This window comes from Athene cunicularia, assembly GCF_003259725.1.
Source record: "Athene cunicularia isolate RWA chromosome 3 unlocalized genomic scaffold, athCun1 chr3_part1, whole genome shotgun sequence".
NCBI lineage: Eukaryota > Metazoa > Chordata > Aves > Strigiformes > Strigidae > Athene > Athene cunicularia.
In genome coordinates this window covers 52,582,411-52,604,244 of record NW_020799097.1, presented here as the reverse complement: position 1 = coordinate 52,604,244, position 21,834 = coordinate 52,582,411, and the positions used below count along the sequence as shown (strand labels likewise).

General features: G+C 39.5%; 1 protein-coding gene across 1 annotated transcript in view; it reads left to right on the top strand.

Annotated features, from left to right (window-relative positions):
• The first annotated feature begins 10,526 nt into the window (after positions 1–10,526).
• HDAC2 (histone deacetylase 2) overlaps positions 10,527–21,834 on the top strand; it is a 36,186-nt gene continuing 24,878 nt past the window's right edge. The window contains exons 1-2 of the mRNA XM_026845444.1: positions 10,527–10,532; positions 16,989–16,992. The gene's annotated coding sequence lies outside the window, so the exon portion shown is untranslated. The remainder of the gene's footprint in view (positions 10,533–16,988; positions 16,993–21,834) is intronic.

The following is a 21,834-nucleotide window of genomic DNA, read 5'->3' as shown; positions in this document are numbered from 1 at the left end:
CTTCCTTACTATTTGTTTATGGACATACCTGCAATGGATTTTTTTAATCCTTTTTTGAATTTGCTGATATGGTCCACATCCCTCAACCCCTTCAGCAACAAATTCCAGAACTGCATACTTCTCAATAATCACAGATTATTGCAGGTTGGTCAGAATCTCTGGAGGTCACCTCGTCCAACATGCTCATTGTAGGGTTAACTTCAATGTTAAATGAAGTTGCTCAGGCCCTTGTTCACCTGAGCTTTGGAAATCCCCAGTGATGGAGATTCTGCAGCCTCTCTGGGCAATGTATTCCTGGATTTAACCATGCTCATTGTGAAAAATATTTTCCTAACTGGAATTTCTCTTGTTTCCATTTCCTCAGTCCAGTTTGTCAACATTCCTCTTACATTTTTTATATCCACTATGTAAAAACTACTTCCTTTATTTGTTTTAAAGCAATCTCCTGCTAATTTTAGAGATTCCCCCTAGTTATAGTATTGTCATGTGGCGAGAGAGCTGCCATTAATCTTTTTTTTACATTATGAGTGAAATTTCCACAAAAGTGAGAGGATTTTGCTCCTTTAATGAATGTTAAATGTAGTGAAGTGGTATTTGTTTCCATTGAGCTGGAAATGTATCTCAGGTTTTGGATTATCTATAATCCAAGATGCACTATGACAGTAAAATTAAGTATGTAATCAGTGATTTATTCTTAATTGAATGTAAACGATTACTGCTAAAAAATTTATTCAAGTTTGCAGACTGAGCAATGTCTGCAGCTACAGTATTATGTAGCAAACACTTTGTATGAATGTCCTTCTTTTGTACAATTTTTGAACAACCTGTGGTTGTAGCAAGTACAAAATACTTAAAAATTACTTTGGATCTGGTTGGTATGTGGTTCAGTACTTGATGGTCAGCTGTCTCAGACAAGAGACAGTTGAGCCTAGCTCAGCATCCTACCTATGCCAGTCACATCTGCTTTATTTTGCTTGAAATGTTTTTATACGAATAAGCTTTCACCAGGGGAAGAAATTTCCTGTTATCTTTTCTCACTCACCCTGTAACTTTTTGTCTTTTAGTCAAAGACCTGCTAAGTAATTGCTTGTCAATGAAATTACTTTTTCCCATTGATTGATGCTGTCCTACTATAAACCCAGAAAATGATCTCTCATCTGTTGTGGAATCTTCAGAGGTAAATAATTTCCTGCATCAACTGCCACACTAAATAATCTATGGTTTATGAGCTTCCAGCACCTCTGGACTCAGGCACTATTTTTTCATTATAATTTTAAAATAAAACAAAATAAAATATTTTATCATTGTCTTCAGTAAACGATGACCTGTCAGGCATGTGTTTCTGAGACGCAGCAGAGAAAAGATGAAATACAGATAATAAATACAGACAATTGTAGGTAGCTGAGAGTGCAATAATAATGCAAAATGCTGTTGAAGAGAAACTTACCATTCTTTCCAGTGGCAAAGACCAAAGAAAGAAAGAAAGAGAGATGGAATTACGTGCTGCAGGAAGCGTGCTTAGATTTTGGCTCACATGTCAGACCAGAGGTGGACAAGGATAGAAGAGTAATGACAGTTATGGCCAAGAAAATCTGCCTGGGTGCCTGTAGCATGAGCAGGTGCCTGAAGGCCTGGGGATACTTAGAATTACTATGTCTGTAGTGGGTGAAGGTGGTGTGTTGAGGGAGGAGCAGCTGCAGTAATTGCAGCTCTTCAGTGGCCGTTGGTCTCTTAAGCACCAGCACAACTCACTGCAGTCTGTCCTGGCAGCAAAGTCCAAGTCCAGCCCAGACTGGGCTGACAGACATATGATGGCTGTGGTGACTTCTTAAGGCTCATTGCCATGCTGTAGTGCTGGCTTTTCCTTGGCTTCTGGTGATGTTCAGTACCTCACACCTAAAGCATCCTGCTGTAGTGTACAGACCACTGGCCAGTTCAGAGGGTCCTGTTGAACCTGCAGACCTCCAGCCTTGTCCTGCTAACCCTTTCCTTTGCATGTCTCAGCTTGCAGTCTGGCTGCTGTGCATGTGGATTTGTCGCACTAGCGTACATGGGATGAACACACACATCTCCATCCAGTGCACTTTGTCTCCTGTGCTAGCATCCAGGTGAATCCAGAGGGCTGCACTCCAGATATCCTGCACGCACTGCTGAATTCAGGCCAGAGGCATTTTGGGGGCAAAAAGAGCTTCGCAGGACAATGCCTCCCTCATCATCTGTTAGCCTATTTCGCAGTCCTTTAGCCCCCACAGAACTACTTTGGCAGTGAATGGCCTCTGCGGTTTTCACTACTTTTAAACAAAAGGGATTTAAAGTTTTTTCCAGTAGCCTGAAGGGAAGAAGGCTGTTGCCCTTAACAGGCTAATTTGCTTGAACCCAGTTGAAGGGTGAAGCCAGCTATTCATACATAGGTGAAAAGGAATAGAGACAGCTCCACTCTTTCTTACAGTCCATTTTAGTGAATTTAGTTCCAATTGGAGGCGTGAAAGTAGATGACAGCAGCTACGGTCTGCTTTGTTCTGATTATTTCTGGCTTCCTTTAAAAGTAATTTACTATAGAATAACCTGCGTTATAAGCTGCGGCTCTGCAATTTTACACAAAGCAAGTATAGCTTGACCATCCTTCTTACATTGTCCTGACAAAGAGTCCTCTCCCATGTTGAGAGTTTTGCTCTCCCTGCTCCTCCAGCACCTGATCTGTCTGCTAAAACAGCCAGTGAGGTTGCCACTGGTAACAGTGTTTTATTTTGGATAAAGAATGGTATTTTTTTCTAGGTCTAAATGTCTGGAAAGCTATTAATTGTGCCTGTTCCAGCAAGAAGTTGCAGAGATGTAATTGTAACACTTTACATCCAAATAATCCTTCATCTAAAAAAAAAAAAAAACTGAAAAATCGGTTTTAAATTTAGCATTAGAATTGTGCTTAGTTCTTTCAAATCCATTAGACTGGAGTATTGATAAAATGAGAAAATGCAATTTGGAGCTACACAGACAGCTTCAGGATAACGTAAGTATTGGACAGTTTGTCGCTTTACCATTATTTTACTAAAATCAAAGAGGCTGTGTCAGTTAAGGATGAGTCAAAGATTTGCCTCGTTGCTCTATTAGAATGCCAAGCCATAAACCAAGTAGGAAAGTATTGGTGCTTGTCTGAGATAAACAAAAAGCCACATGAAGGCTGAAGTTACCCAAAATAATCCAACAGGCTCCCTTAGACCGGTGTAGCTGAATTCAGCCACCTCAAACAGAATCCCAATGGTGCTGGAAGGCTAATCTATGCATAAACTGTCCAAACCACTTACCAGGAAGAGGGAAGGAGATATTATATTGTACCTACTTCAGGAGTTCATTTGGATGGTGAACAATCCTTGGAGAGTCAAGAGTGAACAACAAGCAGAAGTAAATGCATAACCTGAACAGCCTAAGGGACTACGTATTTGAAATTCTGAGGATAAGGTACATACTGTTGGGTGGATCTCTTCACTCTTTGAATTAAACTCTGAGACATTTTAACAGGCAGATGAATTCCTTACATTCCCAAGAGAGACAGGAAACATTTATTCCTTATGCTCTCTTCATTGCAAACTGTACAAACAAAGCAATTTTTCTAAACAGTCATTCAGACACCCAGGAGTTACCCTGCTGGCGAAAATAGCAATGTGTGGTATTTGGACTCTGCCAAGCTCATGCCCTGTGAAAAACAACAGGCAACAAACTGGGAGCTTGTGAACAATAAGGAGGCAAAGGCAAGAAAATACCACCCACTGCCATCCTCAAAAGCTGGGGAGGAAGTGTTGCCTTTACCATTTTTGCTGTCTGCGTGTCATGGTTTAAATTCAGCCAGTAGCCAAGCACCACACAGCTGCTCACCCACCCTCCCCTGTCCAGGGGATGGGGGAGAGAATTGGAGGGTAAATGTAAAGAGACTCATAGGTTGAGATAAAAACAATTTAATAATTGAAAATAAAATAGTAATAATAGAAAATGCAAATGAGTAATGCTCAATGTAATCGCTCACCACCTGCTGACAGATGCCCAGACTGTTCCTGGCTAGCAATCCCAGAGAAAAGATCCCAAAACTGCAATGTTGGAAGCAAGAGAGTGAGCTTCCCAGCCAACCCTCACTTATATACTGAGCATGATGTTATATGATACAGAATATTCCATTGGCTAGCTTGAGTCCATTGCACTGGCTATGCTCCTTCCCACCTTCTTGCATACCTATGCACTATCAGCACATGGAAAGTTGAAAAGTCCTTGATTTCTTAGCAACAACTAAAAACATTAGTGTATTATCAACATTCTTCTCATATCAAATCCCTTGCTGAATCCAAAACATAGCACTACTGAAGAAAAATTAGCTCTAGCTGAGCCAAAACCAAGACAGCATCCACCCCTTATTCCATATAATTTATGTTATGCTCAAGTTCCATGTTTTCTAACACATTTTAATTAATCGCTAGCCCTTTTACTGGTTTTTAATGTATGCATGCAAATATCATTACCTTAGTCTATGGGACATCCCTCCAAAATGTGTAGTGAGTTCATTTAGTCCATAACTATGGGCTCTATCTGTCATGACAGTCTTTCAAGGCAGGAGGGATGATGCGGAATTGGCTCGCTCAGTGGAGTGGGTGACACTGGATGCAGTAGGAGGATGGCATGTAGTTTCTGCTGCATTTGGAGCTTGTAGCTGATGTATCTGGCACAGTCCATGCTCGTGGTCTGCAGGCTGAAGATGTCGATCACAAATAAGTTGGGTGACAATTGTTCAAATTAATCTTGAATTCATCTGTTGTGGTAAGGTATTAGCTGTCTTTTTCTACCTGCCAATCCACAGAAATGTGGTGTTCAGATCACAGCTAACGCTTGCAGGAGGTTAAAACCTTCACGGAAACAAAAGCACAAACGCCAATATGGTGGTTGCTATTTGCTTGATTTATTAACTGTGCAATTGCTTTATATACGCCTTTCCGTACATCGCGAGATCTTTAGTTCCCTGTTCTTTCCGTACATCGTGAGATCTTCCGAGCGCCTCTCCTTACATTCATCAAAGTTCATTTTTCATTAACCTGGGTGATTCTTAGTATGATGTCATTAGTATAATATATATCACGCATAGCAATGATGACATGCAGTGACAGGGTTATTTAGCAACTAGCATCACACAATTTAATTCACCCACTATTTTAACCCAAAATCAAATCCCCTTGAGGTTCCCCATCTTTCTGCATTAACCCAGGTGAACCCAAGTCCTTGGGCAAAAGTGACCCCACAAATGGGTTTACCTATATGCGAGGCAGGAATAACCGAGACTGTCTTGCCCAGCATATTTTGATATGCACTACAGGGGCTTTATACCAATCTACAGTACATAGAAAGTTTGATTAAGCAGGATCAGCTTGATTGGCAGATCCTCTAGTGTTTAACCAGGTGGGTTTTGCTGAATCTGTAACCCAGTGTTTGAAAGTTCCACCACCCATTGCTCTCAGTGTAGTTTTTAGCAACCATTGTACTGCTCCATTTTCCCAGAGGTTGGTACATGATAGAGGAAGTAATACACTGACTCAATGCCATGGTCTTTGGCCCAGGTGTCTATGAGATTATTTCAGAAATAAGTCCCACTATCTGACTCAGTTATTCTAGGATCCTCTGCTGCCACAAGACTTGCTTTTCAAGGCTGAAAACAGTGTTCCAGACAGTGGCATGGGGAACAGCATACGTTTCCAACTACTTGGTGGCTGCTTCCACCATTGTGAGCACATAGCGTTTGCCATGTCAGGTTTGTGGAAGTGTGATATCATCAATCTGCCAGGCCTCCCCATATCTCTGTTTCAACCACTGTCCTCTATACTAACGGGGTTTTAAATGTTTGGCTTGCTTGATCACAGCATATGTTTCACATTCATGGATAACTTGTGCAATAGTGTCCATGGATAAGTCCACCCCTCGATCATGAGTCCATCTATATGTTGCATCTCGTCCTCGATGACCTGAGGAGTCATAAATTTTTTACCTCTATGTTGTCAGTCCAGATCCACTTGAGCCACATTAATCTTAGCAGCTTGATTTACCTGTTGATTGTTTTGATGTTCTTCAGTGGCCCAGCTCTTGGGTACATGAGCATCTACATGATGTACTTTCACAACCAGGTTCTCCACCTCAGCAGCAATAGCTTGCTGTAATTGAGCAGCTCAGATGCATTTGCCTCTGTGTTGCTCTGCTGTGACCACCCCCACAACACATTTGCCAACACCCATGAGTTGATATAGAGATAGAGCATTGGCCGCTTTTCTCGCTCAGCAATATCTAAGGCCAGCTGGATGGCTTCTACCTCTGGAAACTGACTCAATTCACCTTCTCCTTCAGCAGTTTCTGCGACTTGTCATGTGGGACTCCACATAGCAGCCGTCCACCATCAATGTTTTCCTACAATTTGGCAGGACTCATCAGTAAACAGGGCATATTACTTCTCATTATATGGTAGTTCATTATACAGAGGGGCCTCTTCAGTGTGCATTATCTCTTCTTCTGGTGACATTCTGAAATCTTTGCCAGTTTGGGTCCATTGCTCTGGTTATGCTCCTTCCCAGCTTCTTGTGCACCTGCACACTAGCAGGACATGGGAAGTTGAAAAGTCCTTGATTTCTTAAAAACAACTAAAACCATCAATGTATTATCAGCATTCTTCTCAAAACAAATCCCATACTGAATCCAAAACAGAGCACTATTCTAGTTACTAAGAAAAAAAAAATAGCCAAAGACAGGACACTGCAGTTTATGCTATCAAGAAGTTTTTGTTACTGAGTAATATAAATGCAGGGTAAGCCTAGATGGGGAAAAATATTAGGCTTAGGATTGCTGTCTCAGCCAGTGTGAATCAAATACTTGTTTCATCTTCCGAGAATAAAGTGATAGTATGTAGCAATAGGGAACCTTTTAGGGGGCAAATACAGAAATAAAGAGAGCTGCTGCATTTATTAGTGCTGCAAAAGATATAAAAAAAAAAGTCATGAAAAATAGTCATCATATAAAAAAAAAGTCATCAACTCAGACCAAGCATTTTATGTATACCTTTCATAGAAAGAAAAGGATTCAAGTATGATCAGATTAGGTTTATTACCAAGTAATGACATATTTCTGCTATGGAATTCGCTGATTATGGATATTCAGTAATTTATCCTGTTTGTTCAAGCTTTGACTCTGACAAAACTCCATTCTCATGATGGCCAACATTTCACCTTAATGCAAGCCATGTTAATTCTATTTTCCTGGCTTTACAAATGGCAACTATGTATTCTAGCATATTCATGCATTAAGACACAGAAAATTCCTAAGAGGCCTGGGGTTTTCTTTGTTTGTTTGACTGGGAGGTTGTGCTTGAAGAAATTCACAGCAAAGTCACAGGTAAGAAGAAATGACATGTCTCTTGGGAAGCATGCAGGTAAACTGAAATGCTACCCCAGTTTCCTTCATAGAAAGTCTGTTAAAATGTAATTTTATGTTCTGTAATTATCCCAAATGCTACTGGATAGGATGGCCTTTGAACGTCATCATCTCTGAAGTGTATTAATTTGACCTCCCACCCAGGAGGACTGCTAACTGCAACTGTACATAGCAGTTATCCCAGTGAATAGCTGGGTGATGATGAAAGAACATTGCACCTGAGTCACAGTCACACAACATCAGCTCATGAAGCTGAAAAGTAGCAATCTAAGGACTACATCTAAACCCTCAGGATTAAGGATCATACTTGAATCCTTTTCATCCAAGATGTATGTAAAGCACTTAGTCTGAGTTGAGGAATTACTGTTACACCTTTTAAAGCACTAATAAATATATATACTAGTAAATACATTGGTATCAGGGGGTGTCAAAATGCCTCAGCCCACTTACTCCCCTCCCTACAGTTCTCACAGGAAAAAAGCCTGGACACACAGACCTCTGATACCTGGGATCATGCTGCTGGCTACCATGAGGGGAGATGTGCCAGCAGTCTGTGCCATGCACCCACTTCTTAGGCAAAATGCAGTCACAGTGATCCCTCAGCTTCTGGTGTCTCTTCCTTCACTAAAAGCTTGAGCTATTTCTATTTCTTACTGAAATAACTCCAGTGAGGCTCACTTTTCGGTAAAAAATTGTGTATGGGAATAAAAAGTCCAAACTTGACATTAAGTCAGTGAAATTTCTCCAGACGTAGTTCGATGTAAGTGGGAGTGGAAATTGGGGTATAATAATTTGAAAACATTTTGAGGGTATCATTTTCCCTAGAACTCCTTTATCAGTGTCACTTGGTGTGTTATTTATTCACCACACATTATAGTGCAGTTTCCTGACCAGACTGTGACATTTTCCAACATCCTTTCAGCATTATTGTCAAAATTGTCTAAACTAAAAGCTAAAACTTTAAAATGATCAATTTTGCCAGTTTGTTTTAGTCCTATCTTTGCCTCTGGAATCTTTCCAAAATCTATAAGAGACTGAAATCCGTCCAAACTGCCCTCTCTGAATTCCAAAAGAAAGAGAGAATAAAAGTTTTTGGGAGAAAGCTTAGCAATTCAGTTAAAAGAAGTACAGTCTAAAGGAGTGGTTGTATGGTCTAGGGAAAAAAATCTTTAGCACAGTCTTATGGAAGACATTGACTTTAAAGTCAGAATTGACGCTAAGGAGAAGAGAATAAAAAGTAATGAAATAATATTTCTTCTTCCTAATGAAAAAGAAAGGACAGCTTTAGCATTTTTGGTTTTGAATGGCTTTCAAAATACACCACTTCGTGCCCCAATGGCATGAAACTTTTTGCTTGTGTTGTCAAGTCAATTAAAAAATATCCCTTGTAATGCATGGGCCAGAAACATAATAAAGTTTCAGTGTGACTCTTCCGAAACAAGACCTGCAAAGAGATAGACTTTATGCATGAGGGACCTTTATTTAGGCTCGGTTCTGTCCAAATTAAGCACTAACGCAGGGAGCCCAAAATACAATCAATTCTTTTCCTGTGTCTCTGCTAGTAAGTTAATCAAGCCCCAGACAGCTCTGTGGCGTTGAAGTCAACTGGAACAGTACAGCCCACATTCAGAACATAAAATTACCTTACCCTTCAAAACTGGATGGTTTCATCCAAACTGCCTATTGGAAATGGTCTGTAACCATACTAACTTCTGCCCCATGCCCAAGGCCTATGTTTGGATGACTGATGACCAGTCTGGATCAAAACCAGCGACCACTGGCAGCTGTACAGCACAGACACTGGAGATGCAGTGTCTGGGAACACACCCTGGAACTGTTTTGTTTCCTGCTGTAGACACAGACTTTGCAGACATTGATCCTACAGCAAGCACAAAAGGCTTGCCATGCAGTCTTGGTGAGTTTACAACACAGTTCAGAAGATCAAAAAAGGTTCTGAAAACCAGAACCTTGAGTAAGACTTCCTTCACTGTGAGTCAAGGAAATAAAGTAGCTGGGACTGGGATAAATATCAGGTTGTATGGTGAATTGGGACTGTCTGAAGGAAAGCAGCTTGATGGGAAGCCACCTACAGCCGGCTAATGAAACACCAGGGAGAGAGCTCTGTCTGAAATATGACCTTATGCTCAGAAGGATCTCCAAGGAAGCGCCTCTCTCTGGTTGGAACCCAAAGCTTTCTCTTGAAAGCTGGTGCTGACTGTAGTTTCTCCTGAACCTTTTCTCTAAGGCATGTCTGGAACTGCTTTTCTCCATCTGTATGATAGCTTAGCAGGTAGAATGCTTACAGGGGAGCAAATTTCTAATGGCAATGGAAATGCAAGCAGCTCTTATCCCTGGTTGCTTGTCCTACAATGTTCCCTGACAGAGTTAAGCTTTGTGATTTCTTCTTTCATCCTAGAAGTGGTGAAATTAAAACAGATTCTGCAGAGGTCGGTTATGTTTGGTGGTGAACTGTGCCACAGGGTATTAATCTCCTCGCTGGGAAGCTATAATTCACTGCATGTGGACAGGCAGAGAAGGCTCTAATGACACCAAAAGTCACTGAAGAGGGTGCCTGACTCAAATCCTGAGACATAAAACTTTTCCTATGCAAGACAGTTATACAGGTGTGTGACCAGTCCTGAAAACTGTAAAGGTAAGGGAGCACTTGGGATACTGGGGACACTGAGAAGTGAAGGAAGTAAAATCACATCTCTGGTGATCCTGATGGTCTCACTTGTGGTGACCTGCTTAGCGGCACTAACAGCTGCTTGTCTCCAGGTCTCATGGCCTCTTGTCCTCTGCCCTCCTCTTCCCTCCTTCTCTATCCCCTGATCTTCTCCATTACTCTGTTCTCAGGCTACCTGACCATGCTTCTGCCCCATTCCCAGGCACATGGCATGAGCCCATCTTTTGTGTCAATTCTGCTGCACACAAGATTCTTCTATGAGTGAATTCAATTCACATATCCAATACAAAATTACCTGCTGCCTTTGCAAGCTTACTTTTCTACTAAGTGATTTGAATCAGCTTGTGGAGGAGTCCAGTGGGAGCTAAGGACAATCAGCAGGTCCTGAGGCTGCAAGAAGGTGGCAGCTGAAGCCTTTGATAGGGGTGATCTGACTTTGGAACTGCACCTGTAGGAAGCAGAGGTTCCCTTCCTCTTCCTCAGACACTTTCCCACGTCTTCCTAGACACCAGAAGCCACCTAAATTATAGACACAGGAAGGGTCTGAAGGAGAGCAAAGCAACATTGTTCAAGTCTTTTGTTGTGGCTCTGCAGAAAAGGGACTTGGGATTTCCTGAACCTGAAAGAGCAAGTAAGGAGGAGCCCTATGCTGTGCCTATTCCTGTCTCTGTAGTCCAACCTTCCTTTTTTAGATTTAATTGCTTGTCTTCTTGGTGTGCATACCTTGCTTTGAAGGAAATAAACAGGGAGGTATTGCTCAGTGTATAACTATGAAATAAGTGTGCCTTTCCCCAGGTTCTCCTTTATCATGTCTATCCTCCTGACCCCTAACAGAGTTTCTTGGGGACTTTTATAACAGAATCCTTGATATTTGGCACTTAAATAACTGTCTGTAAACACTGTGCTGGTTTTACTCCATTGGCTGCAACACAGAATTTATTCCATTGGGATTTACTGTAGTACCAATGCTGCAAAACAGAGAACTTGTGGAGCCATTGAAAATTATTGCCTTGATAAATCAACAGCAGCAGCAGAACTTAAATATTATTTTAAATTATGATTCACAGCTCTTAGGTCCTAATTCTATATGTTCCAAGTATGTGAGGATGAGAACAATGCTACTAATAGATATATAGAAATATTTCAAAGTCATGAAAACTAATTCAACATGGTTAACAAATATATATTAAAAATGATTGAATCACTTCTGCAAAATAAATAACAAAGCACACATAACATTTCTTGTTATGAATGACCTATAACTATTCCATAATTGCAAGCAGTATTATAAAGAAATGCTGTTTCTTACTTGTTTTACTGCTTGTTTCCTTTGTTACTCTCTTTGTGAAACTGGCTATATAAGCCATGTAATGCATTTTGTCCCTGATGTTTCTCATGCAGGAGAAAAGCTATTTCCTTAGATTCCTAGCTTGCTCAGCCACATTGTTGTTGGCACACACATTTTTAGCCATTTACCCAAAATTTATTAAAATAAGTTTCTCCTGCATCACATGTGTAAATATTAATAGTTAACATATGCACAGTTTAGATTTGGCAAGTAAGCTGTAAGATATATTGGCATCTTCTAAATGTTATTTCTTTGTTCTCCAGATCCTAAAGGCTTGGGAGGTGAGGAGAAATATCTGTGTTGCTATTTCCCTCAGAATAAAATCTCCAGCTAATGTGGTTGGAAAGATGCACTCAAACATGAGAAGAGGATGTAACAGATGTAGTGGCATCTGCTTGCACTTTCAGAACCTTAACTAAAAATGTTCTGAGGAACAATTTCCTGCATCCTTCTCAGTGAGCGCCAACTTAGCTACCCATTGATAATGCTTTAAATGTCAACACTATTCTATCACTGCTTATCAGAGACAAAAGAGGAATGACTGCAATATATCATCAAATTTCCCCAACCTGCAGTCCAAAAAGAACCTTAAAAAACTTACCAATGATATTCCACTTTTGCAAGCTGAGGTTGAGCCAAGGACACATGAAGCTCAAACAGGACTGGGCTCACGAACCCCAGTATTAATTTGGAGGGTGGGAGATATATTCATGAGACTATACATGTGTCATTCACATGCTTGGTCATCTTAACATATCACACTACTGTGTCTTGGGAAATACTTTTTATGAAAGGTTTTTTTACGTCATAAATAACAAATGCTATCAGTTATTAACATAGCTACTTCTCACATAAGGACAAATTGTCTGAAGCAGAGCTGTGGAATCAAATATTTAGCAACTATTGTTATGGGTGGAAGAAAAATTACTGACGTTTGGGGTTTTTTTATTATTACTATTTTTTTAATTTGGGGCTATTTCCTACTTTCCTTCCTTTTTGCTTCCTTCTTTCTCTCTCTCTCAGAACCAGGAATCCAATAAATTTGCAACCTCAGGATTTGTATGAAATACAAACAGAAGTCCTTTGTTTCTATTCTACATGTCTGTTAACAGATAAAGTACTGCCAGAAGTGTACTTTAAAGACTCTCTTCCAATAACTTCTTTCAGAGCTTTTCTCTTCCTACTCCAAGGACATTATCTAAATCAAGAAACTATGTTAGACAGGGGAGTTGTGATGGTTAACCTAGTGATGAATTAGTTTTGTAAATGTTCCCTTATGATGGCTTCAAGACTAAATACCTAACCTCTGGAAATCTATTTAGGAATATCATAAAGTGGCTCTTTTTCATTGTCTCTATTATCTGCAGAGAGAACTTGACAGTCACCAAGTACTCACAGTGCTTCCAGAAACCCCTATATACATTCTGAAAGCATAGTCTTCTCCAGAAAGGGCTCAAATTCACTATTATACATCTCACAAGGCACTGTAATATGGTCACTGCATCTTTACACCAAGCTCCACTGAAAGCATGAGCCATTGTTCTTAAAAAAAAACACAGTTCACTTGATATTGAGCCACATGTGCAGGAAGCCTTCAGCCTGCTACTCAGACTAAAATGCTCTAACAAGATACTCTTTCTAGAGGAGATTTTTGTGAGGCCCTAGCTTTGCCAAGGTAGACCTGAGTTGGTTCATTCCTAAGTTTACTGATGCATACCCAGTCAGGTATACTTTAGTACTGCTCATAGAACAATTAAAAGGCTGTAAAGAGACTAAGGACAAAAATAACTGCTCAGGGTAAGGAAGCTTCCCTACTTTAGATGAAGCATTTCAAGAGATCCACAGCAGAGGGCAATTTGTGCAGTCTCTGGGTGAGCATGGGAGCAGGGAAGAAAAAAGAAAAAAATACAGTTATAAACTCTGGGCTGGGTGGCAGAGAAAATAATTTAGAGTATCCACAAAGTAGTTATCATCCACTCTAAACTTGTGCAGCAGGGACCTTCTGTAGCCATGACCTTGACCACAGAAACCTTAAGATCACAACAGGGAGGAAGCAGTTAGATCCCTTTCCCCAGAAAGTCCAATCCTCCAAGCTCTTCTACACGAGAGTCAGCAGGCAACACTGCCTCCTGCCACCAGCTGTCCTCCACCATCTCCTCTCACTCACTTACCAGCCAGGCTCCATCACTTAGCAGTGAGTCACGACCATCTGGAAATTAACTCTTGTTGGTCATTACACAACAAGTACTACCAGGAATGTCAAAGATGGTGAACCAAGTCTTCACAGCAAGGACTTGATTATACTCTTGTTATGTCAAAGCAGTTGACCTGAGATTATGACTGGCACCTGACAGGGTGACATGGACCTTAAAATGAGCTTAAGTAGTTTTGGTGTGAGTATACTGTTCCCTCCTTTGAGGGTTTTTAAATATTTTGTTCCTTTCTCATCTTTCCCACCATCATGTGCTACGACATATATCATATTGGTGTGCTTGCTAGAAGATATTGATGCATTGAGATTGGAGTAGGTGCTGAGGAGCTGCATGAGAGGGTGGCGTTGCATAGAGGGGTTACAGAGCATGCATGGTAAAAGAAAAAAAGGGCTGAGGAAAGTCTTTCCAGACACACTGATAGAGCTCCTCTCTCAGAATACCCTGTACACTAAGTTACTTACCCATAAATTGTTTTATATCATCCCTTGGAGCTAGAGCAGGGACACAACCAAGGTTTTATGGCCTGTAGCCCCCTCATTTGGACACACCCCAGAAGCAATTCAGCAAAGCAGTCCAAATGTGTCAGCACTTTATCCGCTCATGATGTTATGGTATTAAGTAAAAGGAAACATAATTTGTAACAACCATATCACAACTACCCCTTTTTACTCATCAGCACAGTAAGGTAGGGATTTGAAAAAATGAATTAATTCACATGGTTCCTTGGGAAAATTCCAACACTAAATAGAATTTTCCAAATCTCCCTAAATAGAAAGAGGAAGGTTAGTGGAGTGGATAATCTTCATTAAACTTACTGGATTTTCATCCTATCTTCTGACTCTGAGAAACTCTAATAGTTTCTAACAGTAGTTCCCTTCTCTCTGATTTTTCAGCTGCAGACTTGGGGGGAACATCTATCGAATCTGGTTAGTACCATCCAACTGGTGACTGCATTTTCTCTTTTTCTGGAATATTACTCAGCTACTTGTCTGTATTGTTTCAAGAGTCGGCAGGGACAGAAGACAGTGAGTTCTTCCTGTACTCCAGAATGCACACTGAACACTGAAACAGACTTTGCCATGGCTCAAACCAGCACAATAATTAAAAAACCCCAAGACTTCCAACCAAAAAAGCTTCAATCATATATATCCACTTGCTGTGAAATATAGTCCCCTGAGAAAGTCACTTCAAAGCTTAGAGTAACAGCTAAAAATAAGGCTGGACTTGTCTTCAGATGCAATGGAAGTCAATATTTTCTTCTAAAAAAGCATTGAGAAATGTGACTTGATGTTTTTCTTCTCTTGAAAAATGTCATGTTTTGGCATAAGTCTTTAACAATCTTTGGAAACTCCTTGAACATTAGACAGTGTAGAGAATCTGCCAGTTGTCCAAAACACAGCAAATGCCTTGGGTGGATTCTCCTAATTTGTAAATTCACTATCTCCTCTTTTTAAGTGCTGAATCTGAAAACAATTTTTTCCTTAGCTTTTTGCTAAACAAATCTGCATCTACTTCCTTCCCCCTCCTGGAATAGAAGGTAGGGAGATACAGCTTCATATGTTTACCCTATGATTCAAAAATATGGTACACAACATTGTGAAGGCTGCATATCAACACCTCAGGATTTTTAATCATTGCCACTTAAAAATCTGAATTAATGGACAGTATTAAATCCTGCTCTGCTTCAGAACTCCATAAAGAGTAAAGCAGTGGAGAATTAGGCCATCAGGTTATGACAGAGTAACCTCAAGTTTTCATATGGTCCATGACAGATTATTAAATGCCTGAGCTGAAAAAAAGATAGGAGATTTAGTTCTGTTATTTGCTTTTCATGTCAGAACTAGAGCTTTTGGTTTCTACTATATTTTGCTTTTAAAACCTAGGTCTCTTGGGATACTGAAGATATATTTAGAACTGTTAAAACTTTTGACATAAATACAGTAGCGGAAATAAGTACTCTTCTCTCAAAATAGGCTCGGCTATTTAAGTAAACTGCAGTGAAAGTAGGTAGTTTGGGAGTCACTTAGAATGTAATGTGTCCAGATTCTCAGTTGGTATAATTAGCTTAGGTGCTAAACCAGCTGTTTGCATAGGCATTTAAGCTTAAGTAAATCACAGTTGAAGAGAAGAATAAAAAAGAGCTTGATAGAAGCTTGCTAAAGCTTAAGAGTTTAAGAACTCATTCTCCAGCCCTGAAACAGCTTTCTCTCTCTGCATCTCTCATCAAATCAATGCATCTTTTTGACTCGCCTCATCTCTTCAGGCAGGAAGTATCATGGAAAACCTAAAATACAGAAGTAAATGCCTACCAGGAGACTTCAGGATTTGTGATGCTGGGAATAGTGAGAGACCCCACTTGGAGTTGGGGATATAAAAGAAATAGGCTACATTTAGTGTTGAGGTGTATGTCAATTAGTCACAGCCTCTCAGCTATTATCTTGCTAAAGCAGACTGCTTCCTTGTCATTCCTTCTGGTCATTTTAGAGGGTGACCCTTCTATTATACAGACTTATGCCATTATATTTAATATTTCTCTTTTTCTTAGCTTTCAGCCTAATGGACACTACATATCATTGTAATATCATATAAATACTCAGTAGATTTGACTATCGTATTGCTCTTCTCTTTGGAGAACAATGGTCTCCACTGTCTTCTCACTGGTGAAGCTCCCTGCAGCACTTCCTAATGCACCATCTGATATTTGCCCATCTGATATTTGCCCAGAATTGCATTCTGATGGATGTGCGAAGGGATCTACTGACCTGCACAGAAACCAAGGAAAGGAGTGAGGAGATGAGGATGGTGCATGAAGGAGACACTTTTCTTGGTCCAGTTGGCCTGCTGTTGGGGTGCACAGCCAAATCTGAAAACAGGCAAGTGCTATAAGGCCAGTAAGACAGATATGGCCATGCCAGCCCTCGGGCAGGCTTCTATGTCTGTTATTTAACCATCATATAGAATATGTCATGGGCTAAAACTAATTAAAAAGCAAATAAAACATCATGGACAATTTAATGGGGAATAAAACTGTAATTTTCTCTTTTTTTTTTTTTTTCTTCTGCAAGAGCCTAAAATCTCTGCTTTAGTTTGCTCCTTGATCACTTCTGTGCCAAGAAACATGCTTCAGCCTGACTTTCAAATGTTTTGATCTCCCAGACACCACCTGCATGAATGTGATACTCCTGAAGAAAACTGCTTATCAAGTGGGGTGAGGTGAGGAAACAGGAATCTTGGCAGAGAAGTGAGTGTACAGCCAGCACATCAGCATCAGTGGCTACAGGAAAAATGATGTCAGAAAGGTGTTTAAAACTTGCTTCCTTTACTGAAGTCAGTATTGCTAGTAAAAGGACAAAATACGCACAGCATATACAATGCAGTATTTTCATCTAAGTACAATGTGATACATTATTACAGACAGCTACCAATACATTACAGGTCCTAAAATGTGAAATTAATATGATTTCTAGAATGTAATATTAAGCCAAGTCAGTGGGGTAGAATGAGTATTCAGGCATTTGGGAGAGATAACGATTTTCTTTTTCAGTGACCTTCCTGAAAAAAATAATAGTTGTTTAAAAACTTCTAAATGATGAACTTTTTTGACTAGATTTATGAGAAGTAACAAGAAAATATTTTTTGGGACCCATTTTGTAAATATGTTTTTGCTCACCTTTGCTTCTGTTCTTTGATGCTGAGGTTTGCTGTGCTGCAAAGAAATGTTGTGGTACATTGCACCTGTGATATATCCACGCTAAGAACAGATGAGGAGAGAAGGAACATTCATGACTTTGCAATAATGAGATTGCTGATCCACAGCCTGCTGGTAGTTCCTGCCCAGTGGAAATAAAGCCAAAGAGAATTGCCAAGGATCTCATTTGCATGCTGACAACTGCACATCTCCTCAGACACATCCATTCTCAGGTCACACTTTTTGTTTTTTAACCTTGCACTGGTATGCCTAACCAAGTGGTAAGCAGTCTTGTCCTCCAAGCAGTGAACTGTCTACAGACTCCAGAATTCCATTTATCTTGTCTGGTTTTATTCATTGGCAATTTATTCATTGCCAAGACTCAATCAGATAGGAAATTGAAACTGATAGGTGCCAGTTATAAGAGAAGTTTACCTTAAATTGTTTTATAATTGATACAAATAACTATGTGGATGCTGCTTTATATCAGATTAGTCTCCAAAGATTAGAATCAGTTGAAATTGAAGCTACCCTGACACTCAAATTGAGATAGTGTTTATACAGAGCCTCACTACAGTATAAATTGGTTTTAAATATGATTTAAGACAAATTGGTGCATTTTCCTTATGCAGATACAGCTTTATTTTAATAACACTTCACACGGTACACCTGATATGCAAAAACTAGCACGGACAGGGTGTTTGCATAGATGGCTACTGGCTCACTGGTTTTGTTTGCTTAGAGATATCAAGGCTTAATCAAGGAATTGGGAAGGAGAGTGAATCATGGAAGGACCAGAATGCCTTATCAGCTGTGACCTGAATCAGAGTTGCTCAGCCTCTGAGACAGAGAATAAATAAGGAAGTGATTTATACATTATAGCAGTTCAGGACTTGCTCTTCAGGAGCTGCTGGAGAACGGTGGTACTCTGCACACTGCTCATCTGTGTCCTGATATGCTCCTCCTCTGGGGATTTTCTACCAGCAGACTTTTTCCCACTATCGGGGTACAAGTTTCCTACTACTTACTGAAACAAAAACTTGCCTGTGTTTGTCCATACCAATTTCTGTAAATTAGACTGCTGCTAAGAACAGAAACATTTAACCCTAGCAATTTGTAAGCATACAGAGCTCTTAAAACACCATTTATAGGTTGAGGAGACGTGTCTGCCACATTACACAAGTTTACCTTCCACCCAACTTCAATACTTAGCTCAGAAGTAGATAAGATAAAGCAAAGTACACCAGACACCTCTAAGTCACAAGTACTGTGCTTGATAGGGAGGTCTGTGGCTCTGTGAAATATACTGTGATGGATGGGGTTTTTTTAACTATATTTTTTGAATGTCATAACTCTTTGTCAGATTTCTTTTAAAAAGTTGTCTATCTTTCTTTTCTCAGGCTTTACCAGATACAGAGAATATCATTCAGTCATCTCACCGGAAGATAGCATAATTTAAACTGGTCTCTCTTTGCAAACAATGAACACTGGAAGACTCTATATTCTGGGCACTCAGCAGTCACCAGGAAACAGTATTTTAATTGCAAAAGCTAGTGAAAGCCATCTAAGTTCTTACAAAGGTGAATATAAATCATTTTCTTTAGGTCTGTCAAAGTTTTCAATACAAATAGGAAAGATTAATTACGTTAGTCTCATTATACTATACGCAGCCTTGCAGATTTCTTCCAATCCACCTTCCTACTCCTAACAACTTCTAAACAATAGGTTTTTAAAAGAAAATATTTGAATATTGATGATTATGTGCTTTAAAAACATTGTGTAGCCATTTTTTTAAAGACAAGCATTACAGCTATTGCATTATATCATGCCACTTTGCATAAAAACTGCACCTCTGTTTACGTGCTGCCCACCGAAGATAGACTTTTCCTGACTGCCAGGCAGGAAACTTCACAGGAATAGTTTCAGGCAGAGAGATTTAACAAGTGGGTACAGCTGCCCCAGGCAAAATATACTACTGATGTATTATGTTTACACACATCACATAGAGGTGAAGACACTATACAGAGAAATGACAGGCATGTAAGAGAATATACTGGCCTACCACTGAAACTGAAATCATTGCCATGTTTTACTATTTACATGAGCATTCGAGGGCAGGGCAAGTTCCCTTAGCTCCCAGACTGACAATATCAACTATTGTATAGCATTAACACAAAACCACTATGAGTCTTAGCACTTTCCAGCAATGATTAAGGAAGAATATTCAGCAGTCTACCCTTTTGAAATTCAAAAGCAATTAGTAGATAGCAATATTGCCAGTGCTTATTGCACAAATAAGCAAGGAAGAAAATCTGAACCTCACAGTTAATTTTCTATTTAGTTTTCTTTATCTATTTGTTCTTTAATGGCTTTGCATAAAGTGTTTGCATTAGCAACATATCTGCATGATGAAGCCTGTTTCATTTTCAGGAAAGCAGCCTCAAAGCCTTATTTACTCTTATGCTTTCTAGAACTCTTATAAGGTCTATGAATGCCTTGAGAAAGCTATTTGTCCATGTCAACTCTCTTCTGTGCTGTTAAGAGATTGCTAGCATTACTAGACAATAGGACAAGTCAATAGCATTATCTGTGACTTTCTTCTTACATTTATGTATGTGTGATTACAAGTTTTCAGCTGTGAATCCTGCTAATAGGTAGCACCTGAAAATGCTTACTTTCACAGATTATAAAAGGGGGGAGGCAAAGAAATAGTGTGAGTATGGTTAGGAAAAAAAAAAAAGGATCTGGGGTGGGGTAGGGAATTGGTTTGTACATAATGGTATAAGGGGCAAATAATCTATGAGAAAGTAAATTAATTAATAGAATTTTTTTAGATCTCTAGGTTAAATTAGGTTCTTTTGAGTGTATGGTCTGGAATGAGGTAACTTAAAAGGCTCTTTCTGGCTCTTGATAATGAAGATGCTCATTAATTGTTACATAAACAGTCTCCTTTTCTCTTTAAAAGCTTTTCTGGTTGGGGTTTTCATCTATTTTTTTTTTTTTGTTAACTTGATTTGTTACTGAGTTCTGCTAAAGTGAACTGAGGTGGCTTCATGTACATGAATGTGTATAGGGTTGCACAGTTTGGGCAAGTAATGAGCTAGCTGATGGCAAGCTTTCTAGCTGTATCTTTCTGCTTCTAATTATGCAAGGAGAGAGAAAGAAGGTAATCTGGTCATAATTGCTGTGGTATACGAGTAAGTCCAGTTTTCTATTACAACTGATAGGAGGAAAAAAAATAGGTGCTACAATGACTTCATTTGAGTCTTCTGATTTAAAATATCTGAAGTCTGCTTGGCTTTTACCAGCAGGGTCCTCTGGATTTGAGAATGTTATCTTGATCTTTTTGGTAAGAAAAATAAAGGTTTAAACTTTTACCTACAGAGGATCTCTCATTTACTCTTTGTATTATAAGTGTTCACTGAGCTTTCACAATAGATGTGTTTTAGGAGGGATAAGTAAGAAATAGTAATACTTTCCATTGCAATGCTGGCTGCAAATGCTGAAGCTGAAAGTTATTCTGCTTAGAAGATCCTATTGCTCCTTTTTTTCATTTCACTTACTAAATAAATACTACGTAAGGTACAACATAAATACTGTATGAAAACAAGCTAATTATTGTATAATGATGTGGAGAAAAGGTGAAATACAGCTAAAAGTTGTCCAGTAACAGCAACAAGCAATTATAGGAAGGTATAAAAATATCATGTCTGTATATAGCTATGTATTAAAATGGAATAGTTGCTTTTCCTACAGATGCTTTGTTATTTTTTTCTGTCTTGGAATCAGCCTGGGACTCTAGTAGCTGATATTTGTGTGTGCTTACCATGGGGAATGACTGCTCCAGTTTCTTCCATGTCATTAGCTTTTGCATAGCATGGCTGCCACATTGCTTCCTTAAAAAGCAGCTTTGAATATATCTGCAGAACTTGCATTTCTAGAAGTGAGACTGGGCTAGGAATTAACCCTTGTATATGTACCTTTGAAACTTAATATTTAAGCTTTACCGTCCTGTTAAATCTAACAATGTCCTTACTGTAATACTGAATTCAGTGAATGAATTCTTATCTCTTGGGCTAAAGGCTAACTTCACATGCTTGCTTGATTCAGGTATGAGTTACTACTCTAAGAGTTTCTCTAAAAAAGAGCTACACTTACGCGAATTGAGGTGCTAGAAGAAAATGTATAGTCATTTTTACCCTGAAAGCAAAGCATCTTTTGATTTAGCCAGTGTCATTTCTGCTGGCGCAGAAGTTCTGGACACAACTTATATGATCAATGTGATCAAGTTAATGCCACTTTATTAAAGGATACACAGTAATTTATAGACTACCATAAAGCACACACAGCTACTTGATTGCTAATAGGCTAAAACTACTCGTCCATGCACCCTTATGCCCTCTATGATTGGTCCTGTTGTGGTGTCCATGCGCAGTTCTTTTGTTAGGCAAAC